Here is a 24,214-nt window from a genome sequence, read left to right on the forward strand (position 1 = left end):
TCCCATCAAACACTCCCAGGGCAGGTACAGCACAGGGTGAGATACTGAGTAAAGCTCCCTCTACACTGTCCCATCAAACACTCCCAGGGCAGGTACAGCACGGGTTAGATACAGAGTAAAGCTCCCTCTACACTGTCCCATCAAACAATCCCAGGGCAGGTACAGCATGGGTTGATACAGAGCAAAGCTCCCTCTACGCTGTCCCATCAAACACTCCCAGGGCAGGTACAGCACAGGGTGAGATACAGAGTAAAGCTCCCTCTACACTGTCCCCTCAAACACTCCCAGGGCAGGTACAGCACGGGTTAGATACAGAGTTAAGCTCCTTCGACACTGTCCCATCAAACACTCCCAGGGCAGGTACAGCACGGGTTAGATACAGAGTAAAGCTCCCTCTACACTGCCCCATCAAACACTCCCAGGGCAGGTACAGCATGGGTTAGATACAGAGTAAAGCTCCCTCTACACTGTCCCATCAAACACTCCCAGGGCAGGTACAGCACGGGTTAGATACAGAGTAAAGCTCCTTCGACACTGTCCCATCAAACACTCCCAGGACAGGTACAGCACGGGTTAGATACAGAGTAAAGCTCCCTCTACACTGTCCCATCAAACACTCCCAGGGCCGGTACAGCACGGGTTAGATACAGAGTAAAGCTCCCTCTACACTGTCCCATCAAACACTCCCAGGGCAGGTACAGCACAGGGTTAGATACAGAGTAAAACTCCCTTTACACTGTCCCATCAAACACTCCCAGGGCAGGTACAGCACGGGTTAGATACAGAGTAAAGCTCCCTCTACACTGTCCCATCAAACACTCCCAGGGCCGGTACAGCACGGGTTAGATATAGAGTAAAGCTCCCTCTGCACTCTCCAATCAAACACTCCCAGGGCAGGTACTGCACGGTTTGATACAGAGTAAATCTCCCTCTTCACTCTCCCATCAAACACTCCCAGGGCAGGTACAGCACAGGGTTAGATGCAGAGTAAAGCTCCCTCTTCACTGTCCCATCAAACACTCCCAGGGCAGGTACAGCACAGGGTTAGATACAGAGTAAAACTCCCTCTACACTGTCCCATCAAACACTCCCAGGGCAGGTACAGCACGGGTTAGATACAGAGTAAAGCTCCCTCTACACTGTCCCATCAAACACTCCCAGGGCAGGTACAGCACGGGTTAGGTACAGAGTAAAGCTCCCTCTACACTGTCCCTTCAAACACTCCCAGGGCAGGTACAGCACGGGTTAGGTACAGAGTAAAGCTCCCTCTACACTGTCCCTTCAAACACTCCCAGGGCAGGTACAGCACGGGTTAGATACAGAGTAAAGCTGCCTCTACACTGTCCCATCAAACACTCCCAGGGCAGGTACAGCAGAGGGTTAGATACTGAGTAAAGCTCCCTCTACCCTGTCCCATCAAACACTCCCACGGCAGGTACAGCACGGGTTAGATGCAGAGTAAAGCTCCCTCTACACTGTCCCATCAAACACTCCCAGGGCAGGTACAGCACGCGTTAGATACAGAGTAAAGCTCCCTCTACACTGTCCCATCAAACACTCCCAGGGCAGGTACAGCACAGGGTTAGATACAGAGTAAAGCTCCCTCTACACTGTCCCATCAAACACTCCCAGGGCAGGTACAGCACGGGTTAGATACAGAGTAAAGCTCACTCTACACTGTCCCATCAAACACTCCCAGGGCAGGTACAGCACAGGGTTAGATACAGAGTAAAGCTCCCTCTACACTGTCCCATCAAACACTCCCAGGGCAGGTACAGCACAGGGTGAGATACAGAGTGAAACTTCCTCGACACTGTCCCATCAAACACTCCCAGGGCAGGTACAGCACGGGTTAGATACAGAGTAAAGCTCCCTATACACTGTCCCATCAAACACTCCCAGGGCAGGTACAGCACGGGTTAGATAGAGAGTAAAGCTCCTTAGACACTGTCCCATCAAACACTCCCAGGGCAGGTAGAGCACGGGTTAGATACAGAGTAAAGCTCCCTCGACACTGCCCCATCAAACACTCCCAGGGCAGGTACAGCACAGGTTAGATACAGAGTAATGCTCCCTCTACACTGTCCCATCAAACACTCCCAGGGCAGGTACAGCACAGGGTGAGATACAGAGTAAAGCTCCCTCTACACTGTTCCATCAAACACTCCCAGGGCAGGTACAGCACGGGTTACATACAGAGTTAAGCTCCATCTACACTGTCCCATCAAACACTCCCAGGGCAGGTACAGCACGGGTTAGATACAGAGTAAAGCTCCCTCTACACTGTCCCATCAAACACTCCCAGGGCAGATACAGCACGGGTTAGATACAGAGTAAAGCTCCCTCTGCACTGTCCCATCAAACACTCCCAGGGCAGGTACAGCACGGGTTAGAGACAGAGTAAAGCTCCCTCTACACTGTCCCATCAAACACTCCCAGGGCAGGTACAGCACGGGTTAGATAGAGAGTAAAGCTCCTTAGACACTGTCCCATCAAACACTCCCAGGGCAGGTAGAGCACGGGTTAGATACAGAGTAAAGCTCCCTCTACACTGCCCCATCAAACACTCCCAAGGCAGGTACAGCATGGGTTAGATACAGAGTAATGCTCCCTCTACACTGTCCCATCAAACACTCCCAGGGCAGGTACAGCACGGGTTAGATACAGAGTAAATATCCTTCGACACTGTCCCATCAAACACTCCCAGGGCAGGTACAGCACAGGGTTAGATACAGAGTAAAGCTCCCTCTACACTGTCCCGTCAAACACTCCCAGGGCAGGTACAGCACGGGTTAGATACAGAGTAAAGCTCCCTCTACACTGTCCCATCAAACACTCCCAGGGCAGGTACAGCACAGGGTTAGATACTGAGTAAAGCTCCCTCTACACTGTCCCATCAAACACTCCCAGGGCAGGTACAGCACGGGTTAGATAGAGAGTAAAGCTCCTTAGACACTGTCCCATCAAACACTCCCAGGGCAGGTAGAGCACGGGTTAGATACAGAGTAAAGCTCCCTCTACACTGCCCCATCAAACACTCCCAAGGCAGGTACAGCATGGGTTAGATACAGAGTAATGCTCCCTCTACACTGTCCCATCAAACACTCCCAGGGCAGGTACAGCACGGGTTAGATACAGAGTAAATATCCTTCGACACTGTCCCATCAAACACTCCCAGGGCAGGTACAGCACAGGGTTAGATACAGAGTAAAGCTCCCTCTACACTGTCCCGTCAAACACTCCCAGGGCAGGTACAGCACGGGTTAGATACAGAGTAAAGCTCCCTCTACACTGTCCCATCAAACACTCCCAGGGCAGGTACAGCACAGGGTTAGATACTGAGTAAAGCTCCCTCTACACTGTCCCATCAAACACTCCCAGGGCAGGTACAGCACGGGTTAGATACAGAGTAAAGCTCCCTCTACACTGTCCCATCAAACAATCCCAGGGCAGGTACAGCATGGGTTGATACAGAGCAAAGCTCCCTCTACGCTGTCCCATCAAACACTCCCAGGGCAGGTACAGCACAGGGTGAGATACAGAGTAAAGCTCCCTCTACACTGTCCCCTCAAACACTCCCAGGGCAGGTACAGCACGGGTTAGATACAGAGTTAAGCTCCTTCGACACTGTCCCATCAAACACTCCCAGGGCAGGTACAGCACGGGTTAGATACAGAGTAAAGCTCCCTCTACACTGCCCCATCAAACACTCCCAGGGCAGGTACAGCATGGGTTAGATACAGAGTAAAGCTCCCTCTACACTGTCCCATCAAACACTCCCAGGGCAGGTACAGCACGGGTTAGATACAGAGTAAAGCTCCTTCGACACTGTCCCATCAAACACTCCCAGGACAGGTACAGCACGGGTTAGATACAGAGTAAAGCTCCCTCTACACTGTCCCATCAAACACTCCCAGGGCCGGTACAGCACGGGTTAGATACAGAGTAAAGCTCCCTCTACACTGTCCCATCAAACACTCCCAGGGCAGGTACAGCACAGGGTTAGATACAGAGTAAAACTCCCTTTACACTGTCCCATCAAACACTCCCAGGGCAGGTACAGCACGGGTTAGATACAGAGTAAAGCTCCCTCTACACTGTCCCATCAAACACTCCCAGGGCCGGTACAGCACGGGTTAGATATAGAGTAAAGCTCCCTCTGCACTCTCCAATCAAACACTCCCAGGGCAGGTACTGCACGGTTTGATACAGAGTAAATCTCCCTCTTCACTGTCCCATCAAACACTCCCAGGGCAGGTACAGCACAGGGTTAGATGCAGAGTAAAGCTCCCTCTTCACTGTCCCATCAAACACTCCCAGGGCAGGTACAGCACAGGGTTAGATACAGAGTAAAACTCCCTCTACACTGTCCCATCAAACACTCCCAGGGCAGGTACAGCACGGGTTAGATACAGAGTAAAGCTCCCTCTTCACTGTCCCATCAAACACTCCCAGGGCAGGTACAGCACGGGTTAGGTACAGAGTAAAGCTCCCTCTACACTGTCCCTTCAAACACTCCCAGGGCAGGTACAGCACGGGTTAGGTACAGAGTAAAGCTCCCTCTACACTGTCCCTTCAAACACTCCCAGGGCAGGTACAGCACGGGTTAGATACAGAGTAAAGCTGCCTCTACACTGTCCCATCAACACTCCCAGGGCAGGTACAGCAGAGGGTTAGATACTGAGTAAAGCTCCCTCTACCCTGTCCCATCAAACACTCCCAGGGCAGGTACAGCACGCGTTAGATACAGAGTAAAGCTCCCTCTACACTGTCCCATCAAACACTCCCAGGGCAGGTACAGCACAGGGTTAGATACAGAGTAAAGCTCCCTCTACACTGTCCCATCAAACACTCCCAGGGCAGGTACAGCACGGGTTAGATACAGAGTAAAGCTCACTCTACACTGTCCCATCAAACACTCCCAGGGCAGGTACAGCACAGGGTTAGATACAGAGTAAAGCTCCCTCTACACTGTCCCATCAAACACTCCCAGGGCAGGTACAGCACAGGGTGAGATACAGAGTGAAACTTCCTCGACACTGTCCCATCAAACACTCCCAGGGCAGGTACAGCACGGGTTAGATACAGAGTAAAGCTCCCTATACACTGTCCCATCAAACACTCCCAGGGCAGGTACAGCACGGGTTAGATAGAGAGTAAAGCTCCTTAGACACTGTCCCATCAAACACTCCCAGGGCAGGTAGAGCACGGGTTAGATACAGAGTAAAGCTCCCTCGACACTGCCCCATCAAACACTCCCAGGGCAGGTACAGCACAGGTTAGATACAGAGTAATGCTCCCTCTACACTGTCCCATCAAACCCTCCCAGGGCAGGTACAGCACGGGTTAGATACAGAGTAAAGCTCCCTCTACACTGTCCCATCAAACACTCCCAGGGCAGGTGCAGCACGGGTTAGGTACAGAGTAAAGGTCCCTCTACACTGTCCCTTCAAACACTCCCAGGGCAGGTACAGCACGGGTTAGATACAGAGTAAAGCTGCCTCTACACTGTCCCATCAAACACTCCTAGGGCAGGTACAGCAGAGGGTTAGATACTGAGTAAAGCTCCCTCTACCCTGTCCCATCAAACACTCCCACGGCAGGTACAGCACGGGTTAGATGCAGAGTAAAGCTCCCTCTACACTGTCCCATCAAACACTCCCAGGGCAGGTACAGCACGCGTTAGATACAGAGTAAAGCTCCCTCTACACTGTCCCATCAAACACTCCCAGGGCAGGTACAGCACAGGGTTAGATACAGAGTAAAGCTCCCTCTACACTGTCCCATCAAACACTCCCAGGGCAGGTACAGCACGGGTTAGATACAGAGTAAAGCTCACTCTACACTGTCCCATCAAACACTCCCAGGGCAGGTACAGCACAGGGTTAGATACAGAGTGAAACTTCCTCTACACTGTCCCATCAAACACTCCCAGGGCAGGTACAGCACGGGTTAGATACAGAGTAAAGCTCCCTATACACTGTCCCATCAAACACTCCCAGGGCAGGTACAGCAAGGGTTAGATAGAGAGTAAAGCTCCTTAGACACTGTCCCATCAAACACTCCCAGGGCAGGTAGAGCACGGGTTAGATACAGAGTAAAGCTCCCTCTACACTGCCCCATCAAACACTCCCAGGGCAGGGACAGCATGGGTTAGATACAGAGTAATGCTCCCTCTACACTGTCCCATCAAACACTCCCAGGGCAGGTACAGCACGGGTTAGATACAGAGTAAATATCCTTCGACACTGTCGCATCAAACACTCCCAGGGCAGGTACAGCACAGGGTTGGATACAGAGTAAAGCTCCCTCTGCACTGTCCCGTCAAACACTCCCAGGGCAGGTACAGCACGGGTTAGATACAGAGTAAAGCTCCCTCTACACTGTCCCATCAAACACTCCCAGGGCAGGTGCAGCACAGGGTTAGATACTGAGTAAACTTCCCTCTACACTGTCCCATCAAACACTCCCAGGGCAGGTACAGCACGGGTTAGATACAGAGTGAAGCTCCCTCTACACTGTCCCATCAAACAATCCCAGGGCAGGTCCAGCACAGGTTGATACAGAGTAAAGCTCACTCTACGCTGTCCCATCAAACACTCCCAGGGCAGGTACAGCACAGGGTGAGATACAGAGTAAAGCTCCCTCTACACTGTCCCATCAAACACTCCCAGGGCAGCTACAGCACAGGGTTAGATACTGAGTAAAGCTCCCTCTACACTGTCCCATCAAACACTCCCAGGGCAGGTACAGCACGGGTTAGATACAGAGTAAAGCTCCCTCTACACTGTCCCATCAAACAATCCCAGGGCAGGTACAGCATGGGTTGATACAGAGCAAAGCTCCCTCTACGCTGTCCCATCAAACACTCCCAGGGCAGGTACAGCACAGGGTGAGATACAGAGTAAAGCTCCCTCTACACTGTCCCCTCAAACACTCCCAGGGCAGGTACAGCACGGGTTAGATACAGAGTTAAGCTCCTTCGACACTGTCCCATCAAACACTCCCAGGGCAGGTACAGCACGGGTTAGATACAGAGTAAAGCTCCCTCGACACTGCCCCATCAAACACTCCCTGGGCAGGTACAGCATGGGTTAGATACAGAGTAAAGCTCCCTCTACACTGTCCCATCAAACACTCCCAGGGCAGGTACAGCACGGGTTAGATACAGAGTAAAGCTCCTTCGACACTGTCCCATCAAACACTCCCAGGACAGGTACAGCACGGGTTAGATACAGAGTAAAGCTCCCTCTACACTGTCCCATCAAACACTCCCAGGGCCGGTACAGCACGGGTTAGATATAGAGTAAAGCTCCCTCTACACTCTCCAATCAAACACTCCCAGGGCAGGTACAGCACAGGGTTAGATACAGAGTAAAACTCCCTTTACACTGTCCCATCAAACACTCCCAGGGCAGGTACAGCACGGGTTAGATACAGAGTAAAGCTCCCTCTACACTGTCCCATCAAACACTCCAGGGCAGGTACAGCACAGGGTTAGATACAGAGTAAAGCTCCCTCTTCACTGTCCCATCAAACACTCCCAGGGCAGGTACAGCACAGGGTTAGATACAGAGTAAAACTCCCTCTACACTGTCCCATCAAACACTCCCAGGGCAGGTACAGCATGGGTTAGATACAGAGTAAAGCTCCCTCTACACTGTCCCATCAAACACTCCCAGGGCAGGTACAGCACGGGTTAGATACAGAGTAAAGCTCCCTCTACACTGTCCCATCAAACACTCCCAGGGCAGGTACAGCACAGGTTAGATACAGAGTAATGCTCCCTCTACACTGTCCCATCAAACACTCCCAGGGCAGGTACAGCACGGGTTAGATACAGAGTAAAGCTCCCTCTACACTGTCCCATCAAACACTCCCAGGGCAGGTGCAGCACGGGTTAGGTACAGAGTAAAGCTCCCTCTACACTGTCCCTTCAAACACTCCCAGGGCAGGTACAGCACGGGTTAGATACAGAGTAAAGCTGCCTCTACACTGTCCCATCAAACACTCCTAGGGCAGGTACAGCAGAGGGTTAGATACTGAGTAAAGCTCCCTCTACCCTGTCCCATCAAACACTCCCACGGCAGGTACAGCACGGGTTAGATGCAGAGTAAAGCTCCCTCTACACTGTCCCATCAAACACTCCCAGGGCAGGTACAGCACGCGTTAGATACAGAGTAAAGCTCCCTCTACACTGTCCCATCAAACACTCCCAGGGCAGGTACAGCACAGGGTTAGATACAGAGTAAAGCTCCCTCTACACTGTCCCATCAAACACTCCCAGGGCAGGTACAGCACGGGTTAGATACAGAGTAAAGCTCACTCTACACTGTCCCATCAAACACTCCCAGGGCAGGTACAGCACAGGGTTAGATACAGAGTAAAGCTCCCTCTACACTGTCCCATCAAACACTCCCAGGGCAGGTACAGCACAGGGTGAGATACAGAGTGAAACTTCCTCTACACTGTCCCATCAAACACTCCCAGGGCAGGTACAGCACGGGTTAGATACAGAGTAAAGCTCCCTATACACTGTCCCATCAAACACTCCCAGGGCAGGTACAGCAAGGGTTAGATAGAGAGTAAAGCTCCTTAGACACTGTCCCATCAAACACTCCCAGGGCAGGTAGAGCACGGGTTAGATACAGAGTAAAGCTCCCTCTACACTGCCCCATCAAACACTCCCAGGGCAGGGACAGCATGGGTTAGATACAGAGTAATGCTCCCTCTACACTGTCCCATCAAACACTCCCAGGGCAGGTACAGCACGGGTTAGATACAGAGTAAATATCCTTCGACACTGTCGCATCAAACACTCCCAGGGCAGGTACAGCACAGGGTTAGATACAGAGTAAAGCTCCCTCTGCACTGTCCCGTCAAACACTCCCAGGGCAGGTACAGCACGGGTTAGATACAGAGTAAAGCTCCCTCTACACTGTCCCATCAAACACTCCCAGGGCAGGTACAGCACAGGGTTAGATACTGAGTAAAGCTCCCTCTACACTGTCCCATCAAACACTCCCAGGGCAGGTACAGCACGGGTTAGATACAGAGTAAAGCTCCCTCTACACTGTCCCATCAAACAATCCCAGGGCAGGTCCAGCACGGGTTGATACAGAGTAAAGCTCCCTCTACGCTGTCCCATCAAACACTCCCAGGGCAGGTACAGCACAGGGTGAGATACAGAGTAAAGCTCCCTCTACACTGTCCCATCAAACACTCCCAGGGCAGCTACAGCACAGGGTTAGATACTGAGTAAAGCTCCCTCTACACTGTCCCATCAAACACTCCCAGGGCAGGTACAGCACGGGTTAGATACAGAGTAAAGCTCCCTCTGCACTGTCCCATCAAACAATCCCAGGGCAGGTACAGCATGGGTTGATACAGAGCAAAGCTCCCTCTACGCTGTCCCATCAAACACTCCCAGGGCAGGTACAGCACAGGGTGAGATACAGAGTAAAGCTCCCTCTACACTGTCCCCTCAAACACTCCCAGGGCAGGTACAGCACGGGTTAGATACAGAGTTAAGCTCCTTCGACACTGTCCCATCAAACACTCCCAGGGCAGGTACAGCACGGGTTAGATACAGAGTAAAGCTCCCTCTACACTGGCCCATCAAACACTCCCTGGGCAGGTACAGCATGGGTTAGATATAGAGTAAAGCTCCCTCTACACTCTCCAATCAAACACTCCCAGCGCAGGTACCGCACGGTTTGATACAGAGTAAATCTCCCTCTTCACTGTCCCATCAAACACTCCCAGGGCAGGTACAGCACGGGTTAGATACAGAGTAAAGCTCCCTCAACACTGTCCCATCAAACACTCCCAGGGCAGGTACAGCACGGGTTAGATACAGAGTAAAGCTCCCTCTACACTGTCCCATCAAACACTCCCAGGGCAGGTACAGCATAGGGTTAGATACTGAGTAAAGCACCCTCTTCCCTGTCCCATCAAACACTCCCACGGCAGGTACAGCACGGTTTATATACAGAGTAATGGTCCCTCTACACTGTCCCATCAAACAATCCCAGGGCAGGTACAGCACAGGGTTAGATACAGAGTAAAGCTCCCTCTACACTGTCCCATCAAACACTCCCAGGGCAGGGACAGCACGGGTTAGATACAGAGTACAGCTCCTTCGACACTGTCCCATCAATCACTCCCAGGACATGTACAGCACGGGTTAGATACAGAGTAAAGCTCCCTCCACACTGTCCCATCAAACACTCCCAGGGCCGGTACAGCACGGGTTAGATACAGAGTAAAGCTCCCTCTACACTGTCCCATCAAACACTCCCAGGGCAGGTACAGCACAGGGTTAGATACAGAGTAAAACTCCCTTTACACTGTCCCATGAAACACTCCCAGGTACAGCACGGGTTAGATACAGAGTAAAGCTCCCTCTACACTGTCCCATCAAACACTCCCAGGGCAGGTACAGCACGGGTTAGATACAGAGTAAAGCTCCCTCTACACTGTCCCATCAAACACTCCCAGGGCAGGTACAGCACAGGGTTAGATACTGAGTAAAGCACCCTCTTCCCTGTCCCATCAAACACTCCCACGGCAGGTACAGCACGGGTTATATACAGAGTAATGGTCCCTCTACACTGTCCCATCAAACAATCCCAGGGCAGGTACAGCACAGGGTTAGATACAGAGTAAAGCTCCCTCTACACTGTCCCATCAAACACTCCCAGGGCAGGGACAGCACGGGTTAGATACAGAGTAAAGCTTCCTCTACACTGTCCCATCAAACACTCCCAGCGCCGGTACAGCACGGGTTAGATACAGAGTAAAGCTCCCTCTACACTGTCCCATCAAACACTCCCAGGGCAGGTACAGCACGGTTTGATACAGAGTAAATCTCCCTCTACACTGTCCCATCAAACACTCCCAGGGCAGGTACAGCACGGGTTAGATACAGAGTAAAGCTCCCTCTACACTGTCCCATCAAACACTCCCAGGGCAGGTACAGCACGGGTTAGATACAGAGTAAAGCTCCCTCTACACTGTCCCATCAAACACTCCCAGGGCAGGTACAGCACAGGGTTAGATACTGAGTAAAGCTCCCTCTACCCTGTCCCATCAAACACTCCCACGGCAGGTACAGCACGGGTTAGATACAGAGTAAAGCTTCCTCTACACTGTCCCATCAAACGCTCCCAGCGCCGGTACAGCACGGGTTAGATATAGAGTAAAGCTCCCTCTACACTGTCCCATCAAACACTCCCAGGGCAGGTACAGCACGGTTTGATACAGAGTAAATCTCCCTCTACACTGTCCCATCAAACACTCCCAGGGCAGGTACAGCACGGGTTAGATACAGAGTAAAGCTCCCTCTACACTGTCCCATCAAACACTCCCAGGGCAGGTACAGCACAGGGTTACATACAGAGTAAAGCTCCCTCTACACTGTCCCATCAAACACTCCCAGGGCAGGTACAGCACGGGTTAGATACAGAGTAAAGCTCCCTCTACACTGTCCCATCAAACACTCCCAGGGCAGGTACAGCACAGGGTTAGATACAGAGTAAAGCTCCCTCTACACTGTCCCATCAAACACTCCCAGGGCAGGGACAGCACAGGGTTAGATACAGAGTAAAGCACCCTCTTCCCTGTCCCATCAAACACTCCCACGGCAGGTACAGCACGGGTTATATACAGAGTAATGGTCCCTCTACACTGTCCCATCAAACAATCCCAGGGCAGGTACAGCACGGGTTAGATACAGAGTAAAGCTCCCTCTACACTGTCCCATCAAACAATCCCAGGGCAGGTACAGCATGGGTTGATACAGAGCAAAGCTCCCACTACGCTGTCCCATCAAACACTCCCAGGGCAGGTACAGCACAGGGTGAGATACAGAGTAAAGCTCCCTCTACACTGTCCCCTCAAACACTCCCAGGGCAGGTACAGCACAGGTTAGATACAGAGTTAAGCTCCTTCGACACTGTCCCATCAAACACTCCCAGGGCAGGTACAGCACGGGTTAGATACAGAGTAAAGCTCCCTCGACACTGCCCCATCAAACACTCCCTGGGCAGGTACAGCATGGGTTAGATACAGAGTAAAGCTCCCTCTACACTGTCCCATCAAACACTCCCAGGGCAGGTACAGCACGGGTTAGATACAGAGTAAAGCTCCTTCGACACTGTCCCATCAAACACTCCCAGGACAGGTACAGCACGGGTTAGATACAGAGTAAAGCTCCCTCTACACTGTCCCATCAAACACTCCCAGGGCCGGTACAGCACGGGTTAGATATAGAGTAAAGCTCCCTCTACACTCTCCAATCAAACACTCCCAGGGCAGGTACAGCACAGGGTTAGATACAGAGTAAAACTCCCTTTACACTGTCCCATCAAACACTCCCAGGGCAGGTACAGCACGGGTTAGATACAGAGTAAAGCTCCCTCTACACTGTCCCATCAAACACTCCCAGGGCAGGTACAGCACAGGGTTAGATACAGAGTAAAGCTCCCTCTTCACTGTCCCATCAAACACTCCCAGGGCAGGTACAGCACAGGGTTAGATACAGAGTAAAACTCCCTCTACACTGTCCCATCAAACACTCCCAGGGCAGGTACAGCATGGGTTAGATACAGAGTAAAGCTCCCTCTACACTGTCCCATCAAACACTCCCAGGGCAGGTACAGCACGGGTTAGATACAGAGTAAAGCTCCCTCTACACTGTCCCATCAAACACTCCCAGGGCAGGTACAGCACAGGTTAGATACAGAGTAATGCTCCCTCTACACTGTCCCATCAAACACTCCCAGGGCAGGTACAGCACGGGTTAGATACAGAGTAAAGCTCCCTCTACACTGTCCCATCAAACACTCCCAGGGCAGGTGCAGCACGGGTTAGGTACAGAGTAAAGCTCCCTCTACACTGTCCCTTCAAACACTCCCAGGGCAGGTACAGCACGGGTTAGATACAGAGTAAAGCTGCCTCTACACTGTCCCATCAAACACTCCTAGGGCAGGTACAGCAGAGGGTTAGATACTGAGTAAAGCTCCCTCTACCCTGTCCCATCAAACACTCCCACGGCAGGTACAGCACGGGTTAGATGCAGAGTAAAGCTCCCTCTACACTGTCCCATCAAACACTCCCAGGGCAGGTACAGCACGCGTTAGATACAGAGTAAAGCTCCCTCTACACTGTCCCATCAAACACTCCCAGGGCAGGTACAGCACAGGGTTAGATACAGAGTAAAGCTCCCTCTACACTGTCCCATCAAACACTCCCAGGGCAGGTACAGCACGGGTTAGATACAGAGTAAAGCTCACTCTACACTGTCCCATCAAACACTCCCAGGGCAGGTACAGCACAGGGTTAGATACAGAGTAAAGCTCCCTCTACACTGTCCCAACAAACACTCCCAGGGCAGGTACAGCACAGGGTGAGATACAGAGTGAAACTTCCTCTACACTGTCCCATCAAACACTCCCAGGGCAGGTACAGCACGGGTTAGATACAGAGTAAAGCTCCCTATACACTGTCCCATCAAACACTCCCAGGGCAGGTACAGCAAGGGTTAGATAGAGAGTAAAGCTCCTTAGACACTGTCCCATCAAACACTCCCAGGGCAGGTAGAGCACGGGTTAGATACAGAGTAAAGCTCCCTCTACACTGCCCCATCAAACACTCCCAGGGCAGGGACAGCATGGGTTAGATACAGAGTAATGCTCCCTCTACACTGTCCCATCAAACACTCCCAGGGCAGGTACAGCACGGGTTAGATACAGAGTAAATATCCTTCGACACTGTCGCATCAAACACTCCCAGGGCAGGTACAGCACAGGGTTAGATACAGAGTAAAGCTCCCTCTGCACTGTCCCGTCAAACACTCCCAGGGCAGGTACAGCACAGGGTTAGATACAGAGTAAAACTCCCTCTACACTGTCCCATCAAACACTCCCAGGGCAGGTACAGCATGGGTTAGATACAGAGTAAAGCTCCCTCTACACTGTCCCATCAAACACTCCCAGGGCAGGTACAGCACGGGTTAGATACAGAGTAAAGCTCCCTCTACACTGTCCCATCAAACACTCCCAGGGCAGGTACAGCACAGGTTAGATACAGAGTAATGCTCCCTCTACACTGTCCCATCAAACACTCCCAGGGCAGGTACAGCACGGGTTAGATACAGAGTAAAGCTCCCTCTACACTGTCCCATCAAACACTCCCAGGGCAGGTGCAGCACGGGTTAGGTACAGAGTAAAGCTCCCTCTACACTGTCCCTTCAAACACTCCCAGGGCAGGTACAGCACGGGTTAGATACAGAGTAAAGCTGCCTCTACACTGTCCCATCAAACACTCCTAGGGCAGGTACAGCAGAGGGTTAGATACTGAGTAAAGCTCCCTCTACCCTGTCCCATCAAACACTCCCACGGCAGGTACAGCACGGGTTAGATGCAGAGTAAAGCTCCCTCTACACTGTCCCATCAAACACTCCCAGGGCAGGTACAGCACGCGTTAGATACAGAGTAAAGCTCCCTCTACACTGTCCCATCAAACACTCCCAGGGCAGGTACAGCACAGGGTTAGATACAGAGTAAAGCTCCCTCTACACTGTCCCATCAAACACTCCCAGGGCAGGTACAGCACGGGTTAGATACAGAGTAAAGCTCACTCTACACTGTCCCATCAAACACTCCCAGGGCAGGTACAGCACAGGGTTAGATACAGAGTAAAGCTCCCTCTACACTGTCCCATCAAACACTCCCAGGGCAGGTACAGCACAGGGTGAGATACAGAGTGAAACTTCCTCTACACTGTCCCATCAAACACTCCCAGGGCAGGTACAGCACGGGTTAGATACAGAGTAAAGCTCCCTATACACTGTCCCATCAAACACTCCCAGGGCAGGTACAGCAAGGGTTAGATAGAGAGTAAAGCTCCTTAGACACTGTCCCATCAAACACTCCCAGGGCAGGTAGAGCACGGGTTAGATACAGAGTAAAGCTCCCTCTACACTGCCCCATCAAACACTCCCAGGGCAGGGACAGCATGGGTTAGATACAGAGTAATGCTCCCTCTACACTGTCCCATCAAACACTCCCAGGGCAGGTACAGCACGGGTTAGATACAGAGTAAATATCCTTCGACACTGTCGCATCAAACACTCCCAGGGCAGGTACAGCACAGGGTTAGATACAGAGTAAAGCTCCCTCTGCACTGTCCCGTCAAACACTCCCAGGGCAGGTACAGCACGGGTTAGATACAGAGTAAAGCTCCCTCTACACTGTCCCATCAAACACTCCCAGGGCAGGTACAGCACAGGGTTAGATACTGAGTAAAGCTCCCTCTACACTGTCCCATCAAACACTCCCAGGGCAGGTACAGCACGGGTTAGATACAGAGTAAAGCTCCCTCTACACTGTCCCATCAAACAATCCCAGGGCAGGTCCAGCACGGGTTGATACAGAGTAAAGCTCCCTCTACGCTGTCCCATCAAACACTCCCAGGGCAGGTACAGCACAGGGTGAGATACAGAGTAAAGCTCCCTCTACACTGTCCCATCAAACACTCCCAGGGCAGCTACAGCACAGGGTTAGATACTGAGTAAAGCTCCCTCTACACTGTCCCATCAAACAATCCCAGGGCAGGTCCAGCACGGGTTGATACAGAGCAAAGCTCCCTCTACGCTGTCCCATCAAACACTCCCAGGGCAGGTACAGCACAGGGTGAGATACAGAGTAAAGCTCCCTCTACACTGTCCCCTCAAACACTCCCAGGGCAGGTACAGCACGGGTTAGATACAGAGTTAAGCTCCTTCGACACTGTCCCATCAAACACTCCCAGGGCAGGTACAGCACGGGTTAGATACAGAGTAAAGCTCCCTCTACACTGGCCCATCAAACACTCCCTGGGCAGGTACAGCATGGGTTAGATATAGAGTAAAGCTCCCTCTACACTCTCCAATCAAACACTCCCAGCGCAGGTACCGCACGGTTTGATACAGAGTAAATCTCCCTCTTCACTGTCCCATCAAACACTCCCAGGGCAGGTACAGCACGGGTTAGATACAGAGTAAAGCTCCCTCTACACTGTCCCATCAAACACTCCCAGGGCAGGTACAGCACGGGTTAGATACAGAGTAAAGCTCCCTCTACACTGTCCCATCAAACACTCCCAGGGCAGGTACAGCATAGGGTTAGATACTGAGTAAAGCACCCTCTTCCCTGTCCCATCAAACACTCCCACGGCAGGTACAGCACGGTTTATATACAGAGTAATGGTCCCTCTACACTGTCCCATCAAACAATCCCAGGGCAGGTACAGCACAGGGTTAGATACAGAGTAAAGCTCCCTCTACACTGTCCCATCAAACACTCCCAGGGCAGGGACAGCACGGGTTAGATACAGAGTACAGCTCCTTCGACACTGTCCCATCAATCACTCCCAGGACATGTACAGCACGGGTTAGATACAGAGTAAAGCTCCCTCCACACTGTCCCATCAAACACTCCCAGGGCCGGTACAGCACGGGTTAGATACAGAGTAAAGCTCCCTCTACACTGTCCCATCAAACACTCCCAGGGCAGGTACAGCACAGGGTTAGATACAGAGTAAAACTCCCTTTACACTGTCCCATCAAACACTCCCAGGTACAGCACGGGTTAGATACAGAGTAAAGCTCCCTCTACACTGTCCCATCAAACACTCCCAGGGCAGGTACAGCACGGGTTAGATACAGAGTAAAGCTCCCTCTACACTGTCCCATCAAACACTCCCAGGGCAGGTACAGCACAGGGTTAGATACTGAGTAAAGCACCCTCTTCCCTGTCCCATCAAACACTCCCACGGCAGGTACAGCACGGGTTATATACAGAGTAATGGTCCCTCTACACTGTCCCATCAAACAATCCCAGGGCAGGTACAGCACAGGGTTAGATACAGAGTAAAGCTCCCTCTACACTGTCCCATCAAACACTCCCAGGGCAGGGACAGCACGGGTTAGATACAGAGTAAAGCTTCCTCTACACTGTCCCATCAAACACTCCCAGCGCCGGTACAGCACGGGTTAGATACAGAGTAAAGCTCCCTCTACACTGTCCCATCAAACACTCCCAGGGCAGGTACAGCACGGTTTGATACAGAGTAAATCTCCCTCTACACTGTCCCATCAAACACTCCCAGGGCAGGTACAGCACGGGTTAGATACAGAGTAAAGCTCCCTCTACACTGTCCCATCAAACACTCCCAGGGCAGGTACAGCACGGGTTAGATACAGAGTAAAGCTCCCTCTACACTGTCCCATCAAACACTCCCAGGGCAGGTACAGCACAGGGTTAGATACTGAGTAAAGCTCCCTCTACCCTGTCCCATCAAACACTCCCACGGCAGGTACAGCACGGGTTAGATACAGAGTAAAGCTTCCTCTACACTGTCCCATCAAACGCTCCCAGCGCCGGTACAGCACGGGTTAGATATAGAGTAAAGCTCCCTCTACACTGTCCCATCAAACACTCCCAGGGCAGGTACAGCACGGTTTGATACAGAGTAAATCTCCCTCTACACTGTCCCATCAAACACTCCCAGGGCAGGTACAGCACGGGTTAGATACAGAGTAAAGCTCCCTCTACACTGTCCCATCAAACACTCCCAGGGCAGGTACAGCACAGGGTTACATACAGAGTAAAGCTCCCTCTACACTGTCCCATCAAACACTCCCAGGGCAGGTACAGCACGGGTTAGATACAGAGTAAAGCTCCCTCTACACTGTCCCATCAAACACTCCCAGGGCAGGTACAGCACAGGGTTAGATACAGAGTAAAGCTCCCTCTACACTGTCCCATCAAACACTCCCAGGGCAGGGACAGCACAGGGTTAGATACAGAGTAAAACTTCCTCTACACTGTCCCATCAAACACTCCCAGGGCAGGTACAGCACGGGTTAGATACAGAGTAAAGCTCCCTCTACACTGTCCCATCAAACACTCCCAGGGCAGGTACAGCACGGGTTAGATAGAGAGTAAAGCTCCTTAGACACTGTCCCATCAAACACTCCCAGGGCAGGTAGAGCACGGGTTAGATGCAGAGTAAAGCTCCCTCTACACTGTCCCATCAAACACTCCCAAGGCAGGTACAGCATGGGTTAGATACAGAGTAAATATCCTTCGACACTGTCCCGTCAAACACTCCCAGGGCAGGTACAGCACGGGTTAGATACAGAGTAAAGCTCCCTCTACACTGTCCCATCAAACACTCCCAGGGCAGGTCCAGCACAGGGTGAGATACAGAGTAAAGCTCCCTCTACACTGTCCCATCAAACACTCCCAGGGCAGGTACAGCACAGGGTGAGATACAGAGTAAAGCTCCCTCTGCACTGTCCCATCAAACACTCCCAGGGCAGGTACAGCACGGGTTAGATACAGAGTAAAGCTCCCTCTACACTGTCCCATCAAACACTCCCAGGGCAGGTACAGCACGGGTTAGATACAGAGTAAAGCTCCCTCTACACTGTCCCATCAAACACTCCCAGGGCAGGTACAGCACGGGTTAGATACAGAGTAAAGCTCCCTCTACACTGTCCCATCAAACACTCCCAGGGCGGGTACAGTACAGGGTTAGATACTGAGTAAAGCTCCCTCTACACTGTCCCATCAAACACTCCCAGGGTAGGTACAGCACGGGTTAGATACAGAGTAAAGCTCCCTCTGTACTGTCCCATCAAGCACTCCCCGGGCAGGTGCAGCACGGGTTAGATACAGCGTAAAGTTCCCTCTACACTGTCCCATCAAACACTCCCAGGGCAGGTACAGCACAGGGTTAGATACTGAGGAAAGCACCCTCTACCCTGTCCCATCAAACACTCCCACGGCAGGTACAGCACGGGTTATATACAGAGTAATGGTCCCTCTACACTGTCCCATCAAACAATCCCAGGGCAGGTACAGCACAGGGTTAGATACAGAGTAAAGCTCCCTCTACACTGTCCCATCAAACACTCCCAGGGCAGGGACAGCACGGGTTAGATAGAGAGTAAAGCTCCTTCGACACTGTCCCATCAATCACTCCCAGGACATGTACAGCACGGGTTAGATACAGAGTGAAGCTCCCTCTACACTGTCCAATCAAACACTCCCAAGGCCGGTACAGCACGGGTTAGATATAGAGTAAAGCTCCCTCTACACTGTCCCATCAAACACTCCCAGGGCAGGTACAGCACGGTTTGATACAGAGTAAATCTCCCTCTACACTGTCCCATCAAACACTCCCAGGGCAGGTACAGCACGGGTTAGATACAGAGTAAAGCTCCCTCTACGCTGTCCCATCAAACACTCCCAGGGCAGGGACAGCACGGGTTAGATACAGAGTAAAGCTCCCTCTACACTGTCCCATCAAACACTCCCAGGGCAGGTACAGCACGGGTTAGATACAGAGTAAATCTCCCTCTACACTGTCCCATCAAACACTCCCAGGGCAGGTACAGCACGGGTTAGATACAGAGTAAATCTCCCTCTACACTGTCCCATCAAACACTCCCAGGGCAGGTACAGCACAGGGTTAGATTCTGAGTAAAGCTCCCTCTACACTGTCCCATCAAACACTCCCAGGGCAGGTACAGCTCGGGTTAGATACAGAGTAAAGCTCCCTCTACACTGTCCCATCAAACACTCCCAGGGCAGGTACAGCAAGGGTTAGATACGGAGTAAAGCTCCCTCTACACTGTCCCATCAAACACTCCCAGGGCAGGTACAGCACAGGGTTAGATACAGAGTAAAGCTGCCTCTACACTGTCCCATCAAACACTCCCAGGGCAGGTACAGCACGGGTTAGATACAGAGTTAAGCTTCCTCTACACTGTCCCATCAAGCACTCCCAGGGCAGGTACAGCACGGGTTAGATACAGAGTAAAGCTCCCTCTACACTGTCCCATCAAACACTCCCAGGGCAGGTACAGCATGGGTTAGATACAGAGTAAAGCTCCCTCTAAACTGTCCCACCAAACACTCCCAGGGCAGGTACAGCACAGGGTTAGATACAGAGTAAAGCTCCCTCTACACTGTCGTGTCAAACACTCCCAGGGCAGGTAGAGCACGGGTTAGATACAGAGTAAAGCTCCCTCTACACTGTCCCATGAAACACTCCCAGGGCAGGTACAGCACAGGGTTAGATACTGAGTAAAGCTCCCTCTACACTGTCCCATCAAACACTCCCAGGGCAGGTAAAGCACGGGTTAGATACAGAGTAAAGCTTCCTCTACACTGTCCCATCAAACACTCCCAGGGCAGGTACAGCACGGGTTGATACAGAGTAAAGCTCCCTCTACACTGTCCCATCAAACACTCCCAGGGCAGGTACAGCACGGGTTAGATACAGAGTAAAGCTCCCTCTACACTGTCCCATCAAACACTCCCAGGGCAGGTACAGCACGGGTTAGATACAGAGTAAAGCTCCCTCTACACTGTCCCATCAAACACTCCCAGGGTGGGTACAGTACAGGGTTAGATACTGAGTAAAGCTCCCTCTACACTGTCCCATCAAACACTCCCAGGGTAGGTACAGCACGGGTTAGATACAGAGTAAAGCTCCCCCTACCCTGTCCCATCAAACACTCCCAGGGCAGGTACAGCACAGGGTTAGATACTGAGTAAAGCTCCCTCCACACTGTCCCATCAAACACTCCCAGGGCAGGTACAGCACGGGTTAAATACTGAGTAAAGCTCCCTCTACACTGTCCCATCAAACACTCCCAGGGTAGGTACAGCACGGGTTAGATACAGAGTAAAGCTCCCTCTATACTGTCCCATCAAGCACTCCCAGGGCACGTACAGCACGGGTTAGATACAGCGTAAAGTTCCCTCTACACTGTCCCATCAAACACTCCCAGGGCAGGTACAGCACAGGGTTAGATACTGAGTAAAGCTCCCTCTACACTGTCCCATCAAACACTCCCAGGGCAGGTACAGCACAGGGTTAGATACAGAGTAAAGCTCCCTCTACACTGTCCCATCAAACACTCCCAGGGCAGGCACAGCACGGGTTAGATACAGAGTTAAGCTCCTTCGACACTGTCCCATCAAACACTCCCAGGGCAGGTACAGCACGGGTTAGATACAGAGTAAAGCTCCCTCTACACTGTCCCATCAAACACTCCCAGGGCAGGTACAGCACGGGTTAGATATAGAGTAAAGCTCCCTCTACACTGTCCCATCAAACACTCCCAGGGCAGGTACAGCACGGTTTGATACAGAGTAAATCTCCCTCTACACTGTCCCATCAAACACTCCCAGGGCAGGTACAGCAAGGGTTAGATACGGAGTAAAGCTCCCTCTACACTGTCCCATCAAACACTCCCAGGGCAGGTACAGCACAGGGTTAGATACAGAGTAAAGCTGCCTCTACACTGTCCCATCAAACACTCCCAGGGCAGGTACAGCACGGGTTAGATACAGAGTTAAGCTTCCTCTACACTGTCCCATCAAGCACTCCCAGGGCAGGTACAGCACGGGTTAGATACAGAGTAAAGCTCCCTCTACACTGTCCCATCAAACACTCCCAGGGCAGGTACAGCATGGGTTAGATACAGAGTAAAGCTCCCTCTAAACTGTCCCACCAAACACTCCCAGGGCAGGTACAGCACAGGGTTAGATACAGAGTAAAGCTCCCTCTACACTGTCGTGTCAAACACTCCCAGGGCAGGTAGAGCACGGGTTAGATACAGAGTAAAGCTCCCTCTACACTGTCCCATGAAACACTCCCAGGGCAGGTACAGCACAGGGTTAGATACTGAGTAAAGCTCCCTCTACACTGTCCCATCAAACACTCCCAGGGCAGGTAAAGCACGGGTTAGATACAGAGTAAAGCTTCCTCTTACACTGTCCCATCAAACACTCCCAGGGCAGGTACAGCACGGGTTGATACAGAGTAAAGCTCCCTCTACACTGTCCCATCAAACACTCCCAGGGCAGGTACAGCACGGGTTAGATACAGAGTAAAGCTCCCTCTACACTGTCCCATCAAACACTCCCAGGGCAGGTACAGCACGGGTTAGATACAGAGTAAAGCTCCCTCTACACTGTCCCATCAAACACTCCCAGGGTGGGTACAGTACAGGGTTAGATACTGAGTAAAGCTCCCTCTACACTGTCCCATCAAACACTCCCAGGGTAGGTACAGCACGGGTTAGATACAGAGTAAAGCTCCCCCTACCCTGTCCCATCAAACACTCCCAGGGCAGGTACAGCACAGGGTTAGATACTGAGTAAAGCTCCCTCCACACTGTCCCATCAAACACTCCCAGGGCAGGTACAGCACGGGTTAAATACTGAGTAAAGCTCCCTCTACACTGTCCCATCAAACACTCCCAGGGTAGGTACAGCACGGGTTAGATACAGAGTAAAGCTCCCTCTATACTGTCCCATCAAGCACTCCCAGGGCACGTACAGCACGGGTTAGATACAGCGTAAAGTTCCCTCTACACTGTCCCATCAAACACTCCCAGGGCAGGTACAGCACAGGGTTAGATACTGAGTAAAGCTCCCTCTACACTGTCCCATCAAACACTCCCAGGGCAGGTACAGCACAGGGTTAGATACAGAGTAAAGCTCCCTCTACACTGTCCCATCAAACACTCCCAGGGCAGGCACAGCACGGGTTAGATACAGAGTTAAGCTCCTTCGACACTGTCCCATCAAACACTCCCAGGGCAGGTACAGCACGGGTTAGATACAGAGTAAAGCTCCCTCTACACTGTCCCATCAAACACTCCCAGGGCAGGTACAGCACGGGTTAGATATAGAGTAAAGCTCCCTCTACACTGTCCCATCAAACACTCCCAGGGCAGGTACAGCACGGTTTGATACAGAGTAAATCTCCCTCTACACTGTCCCATCAAACACTCCCAGGGCAGGTACAGCACGGGTTAGATACTGAGTAAAGCTCCCCCTACCCTGTCCCATCAAACACTCCCACGGCAGGTACAGCACGGGTTAGATACAGAGTAAAGCTCCCTCTACACTGTCCCATCAAACACTCCCAGGGCAGGTACAGCACGGTTTGCTACAGAGTCAATCTCCCTCTACACTGTCCCATCAAACACTCCCAGGGCAGGTACAGCACGGGTTAGATACTGAGTAAAGCTCCCTCTACACTGTCCCATCAAACACTCCCAGGGCAGGTACAGCACAGGGTTAGATACTGAGTAAAGCTCCCTCTACCCTGTCCCATCAAACACTCCCAGGGCAGGTACAGCACCCGTTAGATACAGAGTAAAGCTCCCTCTACACTGTCCCATCAAACACTCCCAGGGCAGGTACAACACGGGTTAGATACAGAGTAAAGCTCCCTCTACACTGTCCCATCAAACACTCCCAGGGCAGGTACAGCACAGGGTTAGATACAGAGTAAAGCTCCCTCTCCACTGTCCCATCAAACACTCCAGGGCAGGTACAGCACGGGTTAGATACAGAGTAAAGCTCCCTCTGCACTGTCCCATCAAACACTCCCAGGCCAGGTACAGCACGGGATAGATGCAGAGTAAATCTCCCTCTACACTGTCCCATCAAACACTCCCAGGACAGGTACAGCACGGGTTAGATACAGAGTAAAGCTCCCTCTACACTGTCCCATCAAACACTCCCAGGGCAGGTACAGCACAGGTTAGATACAGAGTAAAGCTCCCTCTACACTGTCCCATCAAACACTCCCAGGGCAGGTACAGCACGGGTTAGATACAGAGTTAAGCTTCCTCTACACTGTCCCATCAAGCACTCCCAGGGCAGGTACAGCACAGGTTAGATACAGAGTAAAGCTCACTAACTGAAGGCTCTCATCCTTGGAACCATTCTTGTACATCCTTTCTGCACCCTCTCTAAGGCCTTCACATCCTTCCTAAAGTGCGGTGCCCAGAATTGGACACAATACTCCAGTGGAGGCCGAGCCAGTGTACACCGATTCGCCTCTGACCACTCCCAGAGACTCTACTTTACATCCCCCCGATATGTCCCATTCTTGTGCCCCGTGACATCATCATTAGAAATCTAAATGCATCCACAGCCCCCCCACCTGCTGGTCGGGTTACCAAGAGCTCCTGTCTATCTTCCTCCCAGTTAATCAGATTGAGACTGCTGACTTCCTTCTGCGCATGCCAGGGCACCATTCCAAACCTGATGTCTTCAATGTCTGACTCAACACTGTCAATCAAGTCCTGAGCCAGCATGTCACATGCTCGCCCCTTGGACTGTAAATCACTCGC

Source organism: Somniosus microcephalus, unplaced genomic scaffold (assembly GCF_052327205.1).
Source record: "Somniosus microcephalus isolate GS21.2 unplaced genomic scaffold, FLI_Smic_1.0 unresolved_chr1, whole genome shotgun sequence".
Classification (NCBI taxonomy): Eukaryota; Metazoa; Chordata; class Chondrichthyes; order Squaliformes; family Somniosidae; genus Somniosus; species Somniosus microcephalus.